Source organism: Mustela nivalis (genome assembly GCF_964662115.1).
Source record: "Mustela nivalis genome assembly, chromosome: 7".
Lineage (NCBI taxonomy): Eukaryota > Metazoa > Chordata > Mammalia > Carnivora > Mustelidae > Mustela > Mustela nivalis.
In genome coordinates this window covers 51,640,351-51,654,825 of record NC_139026.1, presented here as the reverse complement: position 1 = coordinate 51,654,825, position 14,475 = coordinate 51,640,351, and the positions used below count along the sequence as shown (strand labels likewise).

The window sequence follows — 14,475 nt, the reverse complement described above, 5'->3', positions numbered from 1 at the left end:
TGAGAAGGAAAAGAAAAAAAGGGAAATTTGCTGTCACTCTCCCCTCACCTTCAGACTCTTTTGTATTCAATATGGAATCTAAGAAAATGGAAAAAAAAAAATGAAGATATCCAACAGAAACTAAGGTAAGTGGCATTTGGCTGGTAGCCCCAAGTCTAAAGGTTAGATACATACAATTCTTTACCCCCTGCAGGGGCATAGGTGGAAATAGAAAGAAAGGATCTTCACTGAGTGGAGGATTCTATGTGACTGGATTTGCTTTCCCCTCCTGGACTCTCTGTTCTCAAAATCATAAAGTGCCCCCTCCCTGACAGATAGTGCTCTGGCACCTAGTGGGGTAAGAGAAAACAAGAGAGGAAAAAAAGGAGAGAAAGATAGAAACATCAACAGCCATCTTGCCAAACTGACAACTGAATATATTATAGGAAAGAAGGAAATTAACTGCACTAACCAAGATAGAAAGTAATAAACAAAAGATTACCTCGAAAGGTAGGTAAAGAAGGCCTCTAAACAAAATAGGCCTTCTCCCCTTTGACACACTAACCAAATATCACACAGTAAGTATTAGAAAGGAAATTTATGATTGTTAATTTTTAAAATTAGAGGCTGTCACTCTAAAAGTTAGAAAATAAATGCTCAACCTCCATGACTGGAATTTGTGTGTTTTATTCCAAATGCAAATCTTAAAGTATTTTGACAATGAATTTTTTTAAGAAACAAAAAATAAGATTTTTAAACTACCCAATGCTGTGAAAGAAATGAGATCTACATAGCATTTAAATTCTAATGGTTACAGTTAATAATTACAAACTTCGTTAAATATAATAAACATCGCGCCCACAAAAAAGGAGAATTTTCCATATTAGGCTGCCCCACGTACTTTCCATACAGATTTCGAATTTAACCCAACTCCCCAAAGATGTGAGAACAATTTATGTAATTAATGGGAAAATAACAGCACGCTGAAAGAATTTACATCAAAGTTAAATTCAACACGGTTAGCATAATAACACACTCATTGAATACAATTAACGCCCCATCTCTATTCATACCCACAATTGGGATAAAATACCGGGATTACAAATCTGCAACCAGAGATAAGGATACATTAGTAAGGCAAATCTGAAGTTATTATCTCCAACCATTCCGAGGTTTTTACAGGGAGGGGCTGGGGAGGCAAGCTTTGCACCATGGTCAAATGCTTAAGGGAAAAAAAAAATCAGGTCCAATTATTTGTCACCCCACTCTTATTCAGAGGACTGTCAAAAGAGAAAGAATGACTCTCACACTTTCTAAAATCTGATGCCTCAGGAGAACAGGGAATCCACCATGCTCAAGTGCAGGACGAACACATCCTCCTCCCTCGGTCACACCACAGGAATGTCTGATGGAAGCAGCGACAGGAGAGATTACCACACTCTCGAGGACAGGTTGGCACAACGTGTTTTACTCCACCAAGCATTCCCAGGGTTACCACACCCCCTCAACAAGCGAGGAAGCACACTTCACGACCGAGGCCGCTGCCTCTCTCCAACAACAGTTCTCCCGTCACACGCACACGGCTCCCCTCAGCCCCCTCCCAGCACCACCACCGGCCCGGGCTCCCCCCTCCTCCTGCTGCGAGCGACCCCCGGCCTTCACTATCTCCCGCGCCCGGCGCGCCCCGGGCCCGCTCCCCGCCCCGGCCGAGCCCCGGCTCGTCGTCGAGTCCCTCCGACTGCAGTCGCCCACTGGGGGGAGGGGCGCGGGAGGCGGGGGCGGGCGCGCCTCCGCCTCACGCCACTACACCCGAGGAGAGAAGCGACCGCACCGCTCACCTGGCTCGGGCGGCTCCTCCCTCGCTCTCGGCCAGCGGAGCCGGGCGGTGGCTTCCGACGGAATCGCGAGCTGCCGGGCGGGCTGGTGGTCCGAGAACGAGAGGAGGGGGGAGGGGGTCGGGATGCCGGGAGCCGCCTCCTTTCTCCTCCACCACCGCGGCTCCCGCAGCCAGGCCGGGCGCCCTCGCACACTCGCCCACTTTCTCACAGCCTCGCGGTCAGTGTGGCTCTCCCTCACCCCCCACTCCCACACACACTCGCCCCCACCCTCACACACACTCACACCCGGCCGCCCCTCGCTCCCTCACTCCCTCACTCGCCTGTAGTGCGCGCGCGCGCGACCCCGCTCACACACAGCGCGCGCGACGCCAGCGGAGACCGCCCCGCGCTCCCCCAGACCGAGGCGCCGCGCGCCGCTCGCCCGCGAGCAGAGGACCCTCGCGCGCCCCGGCCCCGCCCTCCAGGCGCGGCGGCGCGGAGGGCAGGGGGCGGGAGGGCGGTGGCCAGCGGGGCAAGGGGCCGGGCCAGCGCGCCGAGCCGAGCTTAGCGGACCCAACACCTGCGTCGGGACCCGCCCTCCCGGCTCCGGGTCCCCACTCGCAGCCATCGCCGGCCTCTCGGGTGGTGAAGGGGCGATGGAGGGCGCGCGCTGAGAGGGAAATGGGGGCGCGAGAGCGCTTCGAGGACGCGCTTTCCCCACCCGCCCCCAAACCGTCCTCACTAAGGAAGGAAAACGGGTGGGGGGGCGAGGTTTGTTCCCAACTCCAAACCGCAAGATTGATTCCTTCCGTTGTACACCCTCCCCACCCTCACAGTCCCTCCTAGGGCCCCGTTCATCCACACTGCGAACCCTGACGCCAGCCCACCAAGCCTCTTGGGGACAGTGTGATGTCTGCGTGTCCACGCCCAGCCCAGCTCAGCCCAGCCCACCCCCCGCGCAGCCTTTCCGGTGCCCCCGCCTAGAGTCCCCTCAAGCGGTGGTCTCCCCCCCCCCCCCCAGAGGCAAAGACTGGGAACAAAGATCAATACCTATAAGGTCCTTATCCGTGTACGGAATAAAGACATTGCCTCTGTACATTATGAGGCAAAATTTTAAACTACAATACACCATATATTCTCAGGACTTTAAATATCTAGACGGGGTAGTGTGGTACAACCAGCTTTGCTACTTGGAAACCAATATAACCCCCCCAACACCCCCTGCTAATCAGTTCCCTTAACTTCCTCCGAGCCTTTGTTATGAAAAGCTAGGAGTATATTTCAAGGTTCCTGTGAGAATTAAGTATATTTAGGAGCATTTTGAAAATCCTCAAGATGTCTATAAAAATTAGAGTCCAAAGGAAGCTAGGAATGTATGTTCAGCTATGATACTACTGTTAATTTTTCTAGATCATGAAGAATGAAAACAAAGGCAACAGATGACTGTGCGACTCTACATGGCAAATGCATTTCTAAATAACCTTAGTCATTTATTACCACCAAGATCCCAGATATGAAATACCATAATGTCCTAACCAGTTTGCATTCTTCCAAGTCACATTCCATTCTGAATAGCCTCAGCCAACAAATTCTTTCCCCCCACTCGGTTCCCAATCTTTATGGTCTGCTGTTTTTTGCTGATTTCACTCAGTACTTAGTCCTTTAAGAGATACAACATAACCCAGGGTGGTAATTTCTGGACTGGATTAGATTTAAGTGATCTTCTAAAGTACCCTGACTTCTCTGTATCTTACTCTACCTGATTACACAAGTTATCTATAAAAATATTTTATAGAGGGTGCTTGGGTGGCTCAGTTGGTTAAGCAACTGTCTTCAGCTCAGGTCACAATCTGGGAGTCCCAGGATCGAGTCCCACCTCGCGCTCTCAACTCCATGGGGAGTCTGCTGCTCCCTCTGACCAACTCTCCTCTCATGCTCTCTCGCTCTCTCTCAAATAAATAAATAAAATCTTTAAAAAATATTTATAGAAACTATAAAAGTAGTTACTTCATTGAGTTAGTATAAGGAGTAAAGGAGCTAATAAGTGTATAAGACTTAAGGCCTGGAACAAATTACAAATTACAGTGCTACTGTAAGTGATTACTGCTGTTATGTTTTGCCACTGATAGTGAACCTAGGATAATGAACAGTTTTCACAAAGGACACATTTAGAGGAACAAATGTGCTACAGGACACACTACCTTCAGAAGAAAGGAAGAAAAGTTTACAGAGCTAAAATGTTTCTATTTATTTCCACCCTGATATTCATCTCCTGAAACAAAGTATATTCAATCTGAAGACAAAAGAGAAGCATTTTGTGATCAAGGAAACCTCGATCACAGAGATATTAACACAATGAGAATCTGGCAAAAGATAAAGGAAGAAATTGACACAGGGAAAAGGTTGCGTGACTGGCCCAGGAGATTATCAATAATACCTAGCCTGTCCATTACTCTTAGCGTTAAGAAACCCAATTTGGGGTAACCATGCATCACCCAGAAAAGGAAGGGTGAAACTGTGGGTAGGAAGTATTAGACTATTAATTCACCCGCCATCTGCCTTTTAAAAAATGCTATCTATAAACATACTGTCATTAGATGCCAGATACATCCAAAGAAATTAATAATGTATGTAACATTGCTCTCCACTAAAAGTAGAAAGTAACAAAAAACAGAATGGGTTTCTCTATTTTTTTTAAGATTTTGTCTATTTTAGAGTGTATGTGCACAGGCACTGGGCGGGGCGGGGGGGGGCGGGAGAGAGAGAATCCTCAAGCCCACTCCCCCACGGAGAGCAATGTGAGCTCAATCTCATGACCCTGAGATCATGACCCCAGACAAAATCAAGAGTCTGACACCTAACCTACTGAGCCACCCAGATGCCCTGAAAAAAAGCCTAGGATATGGCTCATTTTAAACCAACTGTTATTATATATTTATATTAATGATAATCAAATTCATACTTTATATTTTTGTATGAAGTAATGAGGGAAAAGCAATTATTTTTGGTATTTCCATAATGAAAAGGAAGGCCCAGAGAAGCTTGATTTCCTAGACTCAGTTGTAATCTTTGTACTTTTATGGTTGATATGTTCAGACTCACATCTCCTTTGAGTAGCAATGTATGCTCGAAAGTACTTCTGGGGCACCTGGCTGGCTCAGTGGGTAGAGCATGTAACTCTTTATCTTGGGGTTCTGAGTCTGAGCGCCATGATGGGGTAGAGCTTCCTTTAAAAAGTATTTTAAGTAGCTTATCTTGGTTTTTAACCACTCATTTTTTTTTAAAGATTTTACCCATTTATTTGACAGACAGAGATCACCAGTAGACAGAGAGGCAGGCAGAGAGAGAGAGGAGGAAGCAGGCTCCCTGTGGAGCAGAGAGTCTGACCCCAGGACCCTGAGATCATGACCTGAGAAGGCAGAGGCTTTAACCCACTGAGCCACCCAGGTGCCCCTTAACCACTCATTTTTAACCATTAAATTAATATTCTTCAGCCAGTTCAATCCCTTGAGAAGACATAATTAGCCTAGCATCTCTAGAGTCAGATAAATTTGACTTGAAATCCCAGCTTTATTAGTGGCATGTGATTGCTGTTTCAAATCTATAAGCCTCAGCTATCTCATCAACAAAATAAAGATGAAGTAACTCAAACATAACGCAGTACATAGTAAGTGCTCCAAAATATTAGCTATTGGAACGGCTGGCTGGCTCAGTGGTAAAACACATGATTCTTGATCTTGGGGTTTTGAGTTTGAGCCCCACATTGGGTGTAGAGATTAAAAATAAAATCTTTGGGGAACTTGGGTGGCTCAGCCAGCTAAGTGGCTGCTTTCAGCTCAGGTCATGATTTCAGTCCTGGGATGGCGTTCGTACTGGGCTCCCTGCTTGTCAGGGAGTCTGATTTTCCCTCTTACTCCACGTGCCCATTCTGTCTCAAAAAAAATAAAATCTTTACAAATAAGCAGATAGGGGTGCCTGGGTGGCTCAGTGGGTTAAGCCTCTGACTTCGGCTCGGGTCATGGTCCCAGGGTCCCGGGATCAAGCCCCGTATGGGGCTCTCCGCTCAGCGGAGAGCCTGCTTCCTCTCTCTCCCCACATGCCTCTCTGCCTGTTTGTGATCTCTGTCTGTCAAATAAATAAATAAAATCTTAAAAAAAAATAAGCAGATAAAGACTATTGAGAGAGAGTGCAAGAGAAAGAGCACAAGTGGGGAGCCGAAGAAGAAGCAGGCTCCCACTGATCAGGAAGCCCACCTTGGGGCTCGATTCCCGGACCCTGAGATCATGACCTCAGCAGAAGGTAGATGCTGAACTGACTAAGCCACCCTGGTGCCCCAAGAAACACTTCTAAAAGTTCCCGGGTGAAAGGCACATAAAATTCAACGAGTGGGCGCCCGGGTGACTCAGTCCTTAAGCATCTTTCTGCTCAGGTCATGATCTCAGAGTTATGGGATCAAGCCCCGCATAGGGCTCCCTGCTCAGCAGGAAGCCTGCTTCTCCCTCTTCCACTCCCCCTCCTTGTGTTCCCTCTCTCCAAGTCAAATAAATAAATAAATAAAATCTTTAAAAAAAAAAAAAAGAAAATTCAACGAGTTCATGAAAACTAAAAAATCTCCCCTAACAAAGTTGTCCAGGTCCAACCAACTCCCTCTCTCTGATCAGACTTGTGTTGTACTGGTGTTATCTCTACATCAGGCAGAAAAACAGAACTCATATATTATTACCTAAAATGCACATCAAACAAAAAAACTCTTTAAGTACCCCCATAGACACCATCTGGTGCAAATCTTTCCCTCCCGGCTTTAGACAAGAAAACAAGCTGGGATTTGACCAAAATTAAAGTCCTCAAAGTAGTAAAAAGGAGAATTGTAAATAGGAATGAATCCAGGATTGTATTCAGTACCTCAAATAGTGTTCTTTAGGCTGTTAGCTAAGTGATTACTGTAAAATTCTTATTGGTGGAGAAAAGTGGGTGTCACATCAGAACCTACACTCGCAAATAAGGAATGGTGGCAGCAGCTGCGTTGATCTAGCTCTCCCCACTGCTTCCTCTCCCAGAACCAGCCGGCTAGAACCAGCCCGACAACGACAGTCTTCACAGTTAGCATAGCTAAATACTGATCTAGCCTTTCCCCACCCACATCCCTCCTCCTTTTCCGCCACTCCATTTCTACACATTAAACTGAGCGTCTAACTATGCTAAGAAAATGCCAGTGCCAGACACAAAGGAGGATGGGGGCGGGGGAGGCAGTGAACACTGTACATTTGCTGAATCAGAAGAAAAGGGTGTAAAGAAAGACAAGACTTAAAAAGAGTAATGTAGGTTTCCCTCTCCTTTTTTAATTGTATCTGGTTGTTAGGAATATTTCTTTTTCTCTATTACACAGGAATAACCTGGAATGCTTGTTTAAAATGCAGATTCCTTGGCCCTCACCTCTGATCTTTTGACTCAGCCTGTGTATCCACATTGTTTTTTAAAGATTTTGTTTACTTGAGAGAAAGAGAGGTGAGACAGAAAGAGAGGAGAAACAGGGAGAAGCAGACTCCCCAAGGAGCAGGAAGCCAGATTCGGGACTTGATCCCGTGACTCCAGGATCACCACCGGAGCCCAAGGTAGTCACTTAAGCAGTTCGCTTAACCAACTGAGCTACCCAGGTGCCCTGCGTATCTGCATTTTGAGACAAACTCAAAACTTACAGAATCAGCCATGACTGTATTTTTAATTCGCATCCTAAGTAATTCTTAGACACAGGAAAGTTTGAGATTAATGTCTTAAAGAGAAAAATAACCATTTGTAAAATGTTATTTAAAGCCATCAACATTTATTAACTCATTTTAGCTTCAGACAACTTGGTAAGGTTAAGCTTAGATTGTGAGTCCCGTCTGACAGAGAAAAGTGAGGCAAGGAGATTAAATCATTGGTGGTAATTTCCTAGTCTCTTGTTCCCTCTTTACTGGAGTATCTTAAAAGTTTATCAATCCGGGAGCGCCTGGCTGTCTCATTTGGTAGAACATGTGACTCTTGATCTTGGGATTGAGTTTAAGCCCCATGTTCAGGGTAGTCCATGCGTGGGGGGGGTGGTAACTGGGTCGTACGCATTAAGGAAGGAACATGATGTAATGAGTACTGGGTGTTATATGCAACTGATGAATCACTAAATTCTACCTTTGAAACTAATACAGTATATGTTAACTACATTGAATTTAAATAATTTTTAAAGATTTATGTATTTATTTATTTAACAGAGAAAGATCACAAGTAGGCAGAGAGGCAGGCAGAGAGCAAGGCAGGCAGAGAGAGAGCAGGAAGCAAGTTCCCTGCTGAGCAAAAAGCCCAATGTAGGGCTCCATCCCAGGACCCTGAGATCAGGACCTGAGCTGAAGGCAGAGGCTTTAACCCACTGAGCCACCCAGGCACCCCAATAATTTTTTAATCTAAAAAAATTTTTTTAAAAGTTTATCAATCTGGAAGAGTAACAGAAACCTTAAATGAATTAGTAGACACTTCAACCACAGAAATGCTGATGATTATTTTTTTTAAAGGTTTTATTTGGGGCACCTAGGTGGCTCATTAGGTGGAATGTCTGCCTTCAGCTCAGTTCATCATTCTGGAGCCCTGGGATCAAGTCCCAGGTGGGGCTCGCTGCTCGGCGGGGACACTTGCTTCTTCCTCTGCACCTCCCCTGCTTGTTCTCGCTCTCTCTCTCTCAAATAAGTAACTTCTTTTTTAAAACAAGATTATTTATTTATTTATTTCACAGAGAGAGAGAGAGAGAGAGAGAGAGACAGACAGACAGACACAGAGAGGGAACAAAAGCTGGAAGAGTGGGACAGGGGAAAGCAGGCTTCCCACCAAGCAGAGTACCCGATGTGGGGCTCAGTCCCAGGACCCTGGGATCACGACCCAAGCCAAAGGCAGACCCTTAAACACTGAGCCACCTAGGAGCCCCAAATAAATAGAATTTTTTAAAAAACATTTTATTTATTTATTTACAGAGAGATCACAAGTAGCAGAGAGGCAGGCGGAGAGAGAGGTAGAAGCAGGCTCCCTGCTGAGCAGATGCCCATGTGGGGCTACATCCCAGGACCCTGAGATCATGACCTGAACCGAAGGCAGAGGCTTAACCCACTGAGCCACCCAGGCGCCCCTTAATAGCATTAAAAAACAAAAAAGATTTATTAATTTTAGAGAATGTGAGCAGGAGCAGGGGGAGGGCAAAGGGAGAGAGAGTATCTCAAGCCAACTTTAGTGTTGAGCACAGGGTCTGATGTGGGTCTCCATCTCACAACCCTCAGATCAGGACTTGAGCTGAAATCAAGTGTTGGAGGCCTAACCAACTGAGCTAGCCAGGGACCCCTGGGTTTTATATATAAAACAGTATTTTATATTTTAAAATGTATATTTTAAAAGATTTTATTTATTTGACACAGAGAGAGAGAGAGCACAAGCAGGCAGAGTGGCAGGCAGAGGCAGAGAGAGAAGCAGGCTCCCCGCTGAGCATGGAGCGCAACAGGGGACTCAATTCCAGGACTCTAGGATCATGACCTGAGCGGGCAGCAGCTTAACTGACTGAGCCACCCAGGCATCCTGAAAGACTGTTTTTTTGTTTGTTTGTTTTTAAGATTTTATTTATTTATTTATTTGACAGGCAGAGATCACAAGTAGGCAGAGAAGCAGGCAGAGAGAGAAGGAAGCAGGCTCCCCGCTGAGCAGAGAGCCTGATGCAGAGTTCGATCCCAGGACCCTCCTGGGTCATGGGTCATGAGACCCGAGCTGAAGGCAGAGGCTTTAACCCACCGAGCGACCCAGGCGCCTCCTGAAAAACTGATATTTAAACCACACAAGGGCTATGCAGACCTTTCACAATTTATCTCACTATCAGTGCCACAAATTATTAATATTTACATATTAAATAAGAATTCTAGAAGCAGCGCACAGTATCTTGGACCAGGTCCCTTTTTGCTGTCCCCCTGCTTTCTTCCTCCCCCGTGCCCAGCCCTCGGTGGCCACCGCCCCTCCCCCACCCCGTTGGTGTGATGATTTCATCTGTTTGATGTGGCTGTTTTGCGTTGCATCGTGTGCTGCCCCTGCCCGTCCTCAGTCCCTGTGCGCGCCTTCTGCGATGTATGCCCCTTGCCCCTCCCCCACACTAATAATTTATATATATAAGTATCTATATGACGCTCTTTAAAAACATCCCAACCAAAACCAAACAAAAACATCCTCACGACTCCCCAGGGGGGGGAAAAAAAAGAATTCTAGAAGCATTCTAATGATCTAGCACCACCATGACTGTTCCGGTCAGCTTTGCTGTCTTCTGCACATTAAAAAAGTTAAACTGTGAAGCCCTGTTCATGAGTATAAATTCATTTGTTCTCCTCAGTGCAAAGAAACAGAGCAATTTGGGCGGGGGGGATGAAGTAACTGGGTAGACATTAAGGAGGACAGGTGATGTAATGAGCAATGGGTATTATATAAGACAGATGAATCCCTGACCTCTACCTCAGAAACCAATACTACTTTATGTTAACTGAATTTAAATAAAAAGAAACAGCAGTATCTATTCTGTCCAGATTCATTTTATTTTATAATCAAATTTATTCAGAGAGGGAAGAAGGGCAGAGGAGAGGGAAAGAGAGAATCCCAAGCAGACACTCACACTGCCCCCTGCTGGGCACGGAGCCCCTATGCAGGTAGGGTTCAATCCGATGACCCTCAGATCAGAACCTGAGCTGAACAGATGCCTAACCAACTGAATCACCCAGGTGCCCCTTTTGTTCTTAGATCACTTCTGTTTTCTTGGCTTTCAAACCCCAGATTGATTGTTGAGTTAATTTTTTTAACTTTTATTTTTATTTTTTGAGTTATTTTCATATTATTATTTTAAGATTCATTTATTTGACAGAAGGCAAACAAGAATGGGGAGTAGAAGAGGGAGAAGCAGGCTCCCCCCTGAGCAGGGGGCCTGATGTGGGACTTGATCCTAGAACCCTGAGATCAAGACCAGAGCTGAAGGTGGCCTCTTAACCAAATGAGCCACCCAAGTGCCCCTGAGTTAGTTCTAACTCTTCCTTGCTTTTTTAGTTAGCCTTACTTCCATCAACTCTACCTGAATTCCCAAACTCTTTGATTTTTCTTCTCTCTCTCAGTGCTTTGGAATTTTTATCCTAACAGCACAATATAAAGTCAGAAGAGACAAAAAAGAGAGAAAGAAATCCATGTTGGGTGGCACAATGGAATTACCAGACAAATCTCTAATACACAGGTTCTAATCCTTCTTGCTTGTTTCCAAGAACTTTTCTGGACAGCCAGAATAGACAACCTAGACTAAAACAGAGGATCTATAATAGTGACTTGCTTAGTAAAGAAAATTACCAGAATAATACTTGAAACATGTATAGTTTATAATTATCTGTACCCAGACTCATAAACCTAAAATGTCTAAAGATTATGGAACATGCTCAGAGCTTTTAGGGAAGCTTTTAGAGCTTTTAAACTTTGTAATAACCCTACTGGATTTCAGTGTTTTCTTTTACAAGTGAGCAAACTGAGGAACAGAGAGGCCAAATAACTTTTACAAACTCACACAGCTTTAAGTCACATAACCATAGCTAGAGTCCAAGCATCAAACTACATACTCTTAACCATTTCTTCTAATCCCTCCAAAGGCTATAAAACTGGTTTTCTCTGTGGTCCCCCCTTCTTAGTACAGCAGCCCCCCTTACCCGTGGTTTTGCATTCTGTGGTTTCCGTTACCCACAGTCAACCAAGGTCAGGAAGCAGATGATCCTCCTCAACAGCAGCTTAACTCAATGTCATTCATCTCACTTCATCTCATCACACAGGCATTGTGTCATCTCACAGCATCACAAGAAGGGGGAGTTCGGCACAAGATATTTGAAATCACATTCATGTAACTTTTTTACAGTAAATTATTTTAATTGTTCTCTTTTATTATTTTATCACTAATCTCATACTATACACAATTTATAAATTAAACTTTATCACAGGTGTGTATGTATAGAAAAAAACATAAGTCTCGATACTATCTGTGGTTTCGGGGCCCCACTGGGGGTCTTAGAACATATCTCCGGTGGCTAAGTGGGGGATAAGTGTATATAAAGTTTTATTCAGGTATCAATGCCTGCGGTTTGGGCTTATGTCTTCAGTATCATATAGAGAATGTTTGCAAATACATGTATCAGAATTTGTCACAAAGGATCTAAGAGTCAATTAACCAAGCATACCTATAAAGACTGAACAAAAATTACTAATACCTGTTATTGCCTGGGTGGTTTAGTCCTTAAGTGTCTGCCTCTGGCTCAGGTCCTGATTCCTGGGATCAAGCCCCATATCAGGCTCCCTGCTCAGACGGAAGCGTGCTTCTCCCTCTCCCACTCCCCCTGCTTGTGTTCCCTCTCTAGCTGTGTTTTTCTCTGTTAAACAAATCTTAAAAAAAAAAAAAAAAGTACTAATCCATTTCAGTTATAAATGAATTTGCTGAAGTCATGAAAGCTTTATCATTAGCTTTTCCTCAATGGTCAAGGATTACTGCCTTACAAGGGACCAGGAAATGTGCTGAGGTTTAAAAAGGGACCCAATGACACACTAGGGCAAAAAGTAGTTAAACCAGAAACTCAGAGGTTAGCAGAGAAACCAGGGTTTGGTGCCTAACAGAGGTTAAAAGTAGGTCAGTGTCCCTGGGAGTCACAGCTGATGTCATCTGAGAAATGTGGTGGGAGAAGGGGAGGTAAAATTTAAGGTGGAAAAGTAGCGAGACTCTTTGAGGGGGAGAGCTGTTAAGCGGGCTGGTGAGGAATTTTGCAGAGCAGAGCTTAAATCAGCCTTTCATAGGCCGATGGCAGAAAACAGCAGACGCACCATTTCCTCCTCCCCCTCCCAGCCTGCCTTCGCCCAGGCCTCATCCCTACCTCCATCACCATCAGACCCCCTCTGCTGGAGACAAAGACGGCAGAGAAAGGAACAAGGAGAAAGACAAGCCTGAAAAATAATTAGTTTGATAAAGGAGAGACAGGTGAGGAAAGAAGTGAAAGAGAGTTTTAATCAAATCCAGGGAACCATGATGGAGAGGAGGAAATAACAAAGGAGAGAGGCAGATTTAACAAAAAAAAAAAAAAAACAAAACAGTAGGAAGGGAAGGAGGAAAAGATGGCTGAATGAAACAAAAGCCTTATTAATTAATGGGGCAAAGGTAGCATTGGAAATGTAATTATAATAATTTCTAACCTTAAAAAAATGACGTGAGTAAAGAACTAAGAAAGACACTGTAATGATTACGATTTGAAACTAAAAAAATGTAGTTAGTGTTTCGGCAATAAAGCAAAACTGGGACGCTCCCAACTGGAACTCCCCCTCCCCAGCCTGCATCCAAGTTCAAAGTGATGCTGCCTCTGTGTTTATCTGTCTAGGTCTACAAGTTCTTTTGCCGAAGTTAAATATTTCATTAGTTCCTATTAAATTTTGTCAATAATTATAGTATTACTTTGGAGGGTGGGGATAGGGCATGTTCCCACAACCCCTGCTTTTGAAATGTCATGCACGTATTATTTTAATCACCACAAAGGTAATTCTTTAATCCTGTTCAATTAAATTTCTCTCTCTTTTTTTAAAGATTTTATTATTTGACAGAGAGAGACATAGCAAGAGAGGGAATACAAGCCGGGGGAGTGGGAGAGGGAGAAGCAGGCTTCCCATTGAGCAGGGAGCCTGATTCAGACTCGATCCCAGGACTCTGGGATCATGACCTGAGCTGAAGGCAGACCCTTAAGGACTGAACCACCCAGGCACCCCCCAATTAAGTCTCTGTTCAAAACTGAATGACATTCCATAATGTCCATCTGCTTTCCTATTTAACAGCAACAACAACATGAACCCTCTTTTTTCTTTTTAAAAACCATTAATGCTCCTGTTTGGATAACTGTTAAGTTTTAAAACATCCCCCAGAGTAACCAAAATATACCTGTAATATTCATGTTTACACAGACCCTGTCTCGAGAGAAATAAGAAAAACTAGGAACCATCTCACCAAGGTGCAGGAAGAACTAGGGAAATATAATGCCTAGATTAGGAAGAATGCTACTTTTCTCTCCCTCCTCTTCTCAAATTCCTATGGAGGGAATGTCTATTGTTTGATCTTCTATTTTCTCATTCCCTCTTTTTCAAATCTTTTTTTTCTCTTGTTGAAACAGATCTCTTTATTTCCAGCTCCTGTTGCCCCCATATTTCCTTCGGACTTTGTTGTGACTTGGCTTAGTCGGCTAGACTTCACTAAACTTTCAGAACTGGAATCAGAACAGTGCATTTGGCAAAAAGTCCGTCACACATACCACACAACCACAAACAAGCACTCTGACTGCAAAATCCTTTCAACAATACATTCCCGTTTCCTGCATTCAGCAGTTCACACAGACCCATGATCTGAAATCAGCAGCACATGCATTCACATACACTCTTCATGCACAGAGCCTCTGCAGTCAGCTCACAAAGACAAAGTATCTGCAGAAAGGTCTTTGCAGGCAGCAGGCGCCGCCAGTACATTCTCCTCCTCCCCTCTTCTAAGCTCTTCCTCACTGGCTCTTTCTCCCAGCCACCTCCCCCCTGCTCGCTGGCAGAGGCTCCCCTCCTTTTCCTGCAGTTCTGGAAGTCGTAACTGCAGTGC

At 44.7% G+C, this 14,475-nt stretch overlaps 1 protein-coding gene across 4 annotated transcripts in view; it reads right to left on the bottom strand.

Moving 5' to 3' along the window:
* The window catches only part of RIMKLB (ribosomal modification protein rimK like family member B), an 80,104-nt gene extending 68,515 nt beyond the window's left edge, over positions 1 to 11,589 (bottom strand). The window contains exons 1-2 of one of the 4 annotated variants that reach the window (XM_082738302.1): positions 1,818 to 2,130; positions 1,288 to 1,384 (exon numbers count right to left, since the gene is read on the bottom strand). The gene's annotated coding sequence lies outside the window, so the exon portion shown is untranslated. Of the gene's footprint in view, positions 1 to 1,287; positions 1,385 to 1,817; positions 2,677 to 11,521 lie in introns of those variants that run through there. The other 3 variants (XM_082738303.1, XM_082738304.1, XM_082738301.1) reach the window with 3 other exon arrangements.
* Between the last annotated feature and the right edge of the window lie 2,886 nt (positions 11,590 to 14,475).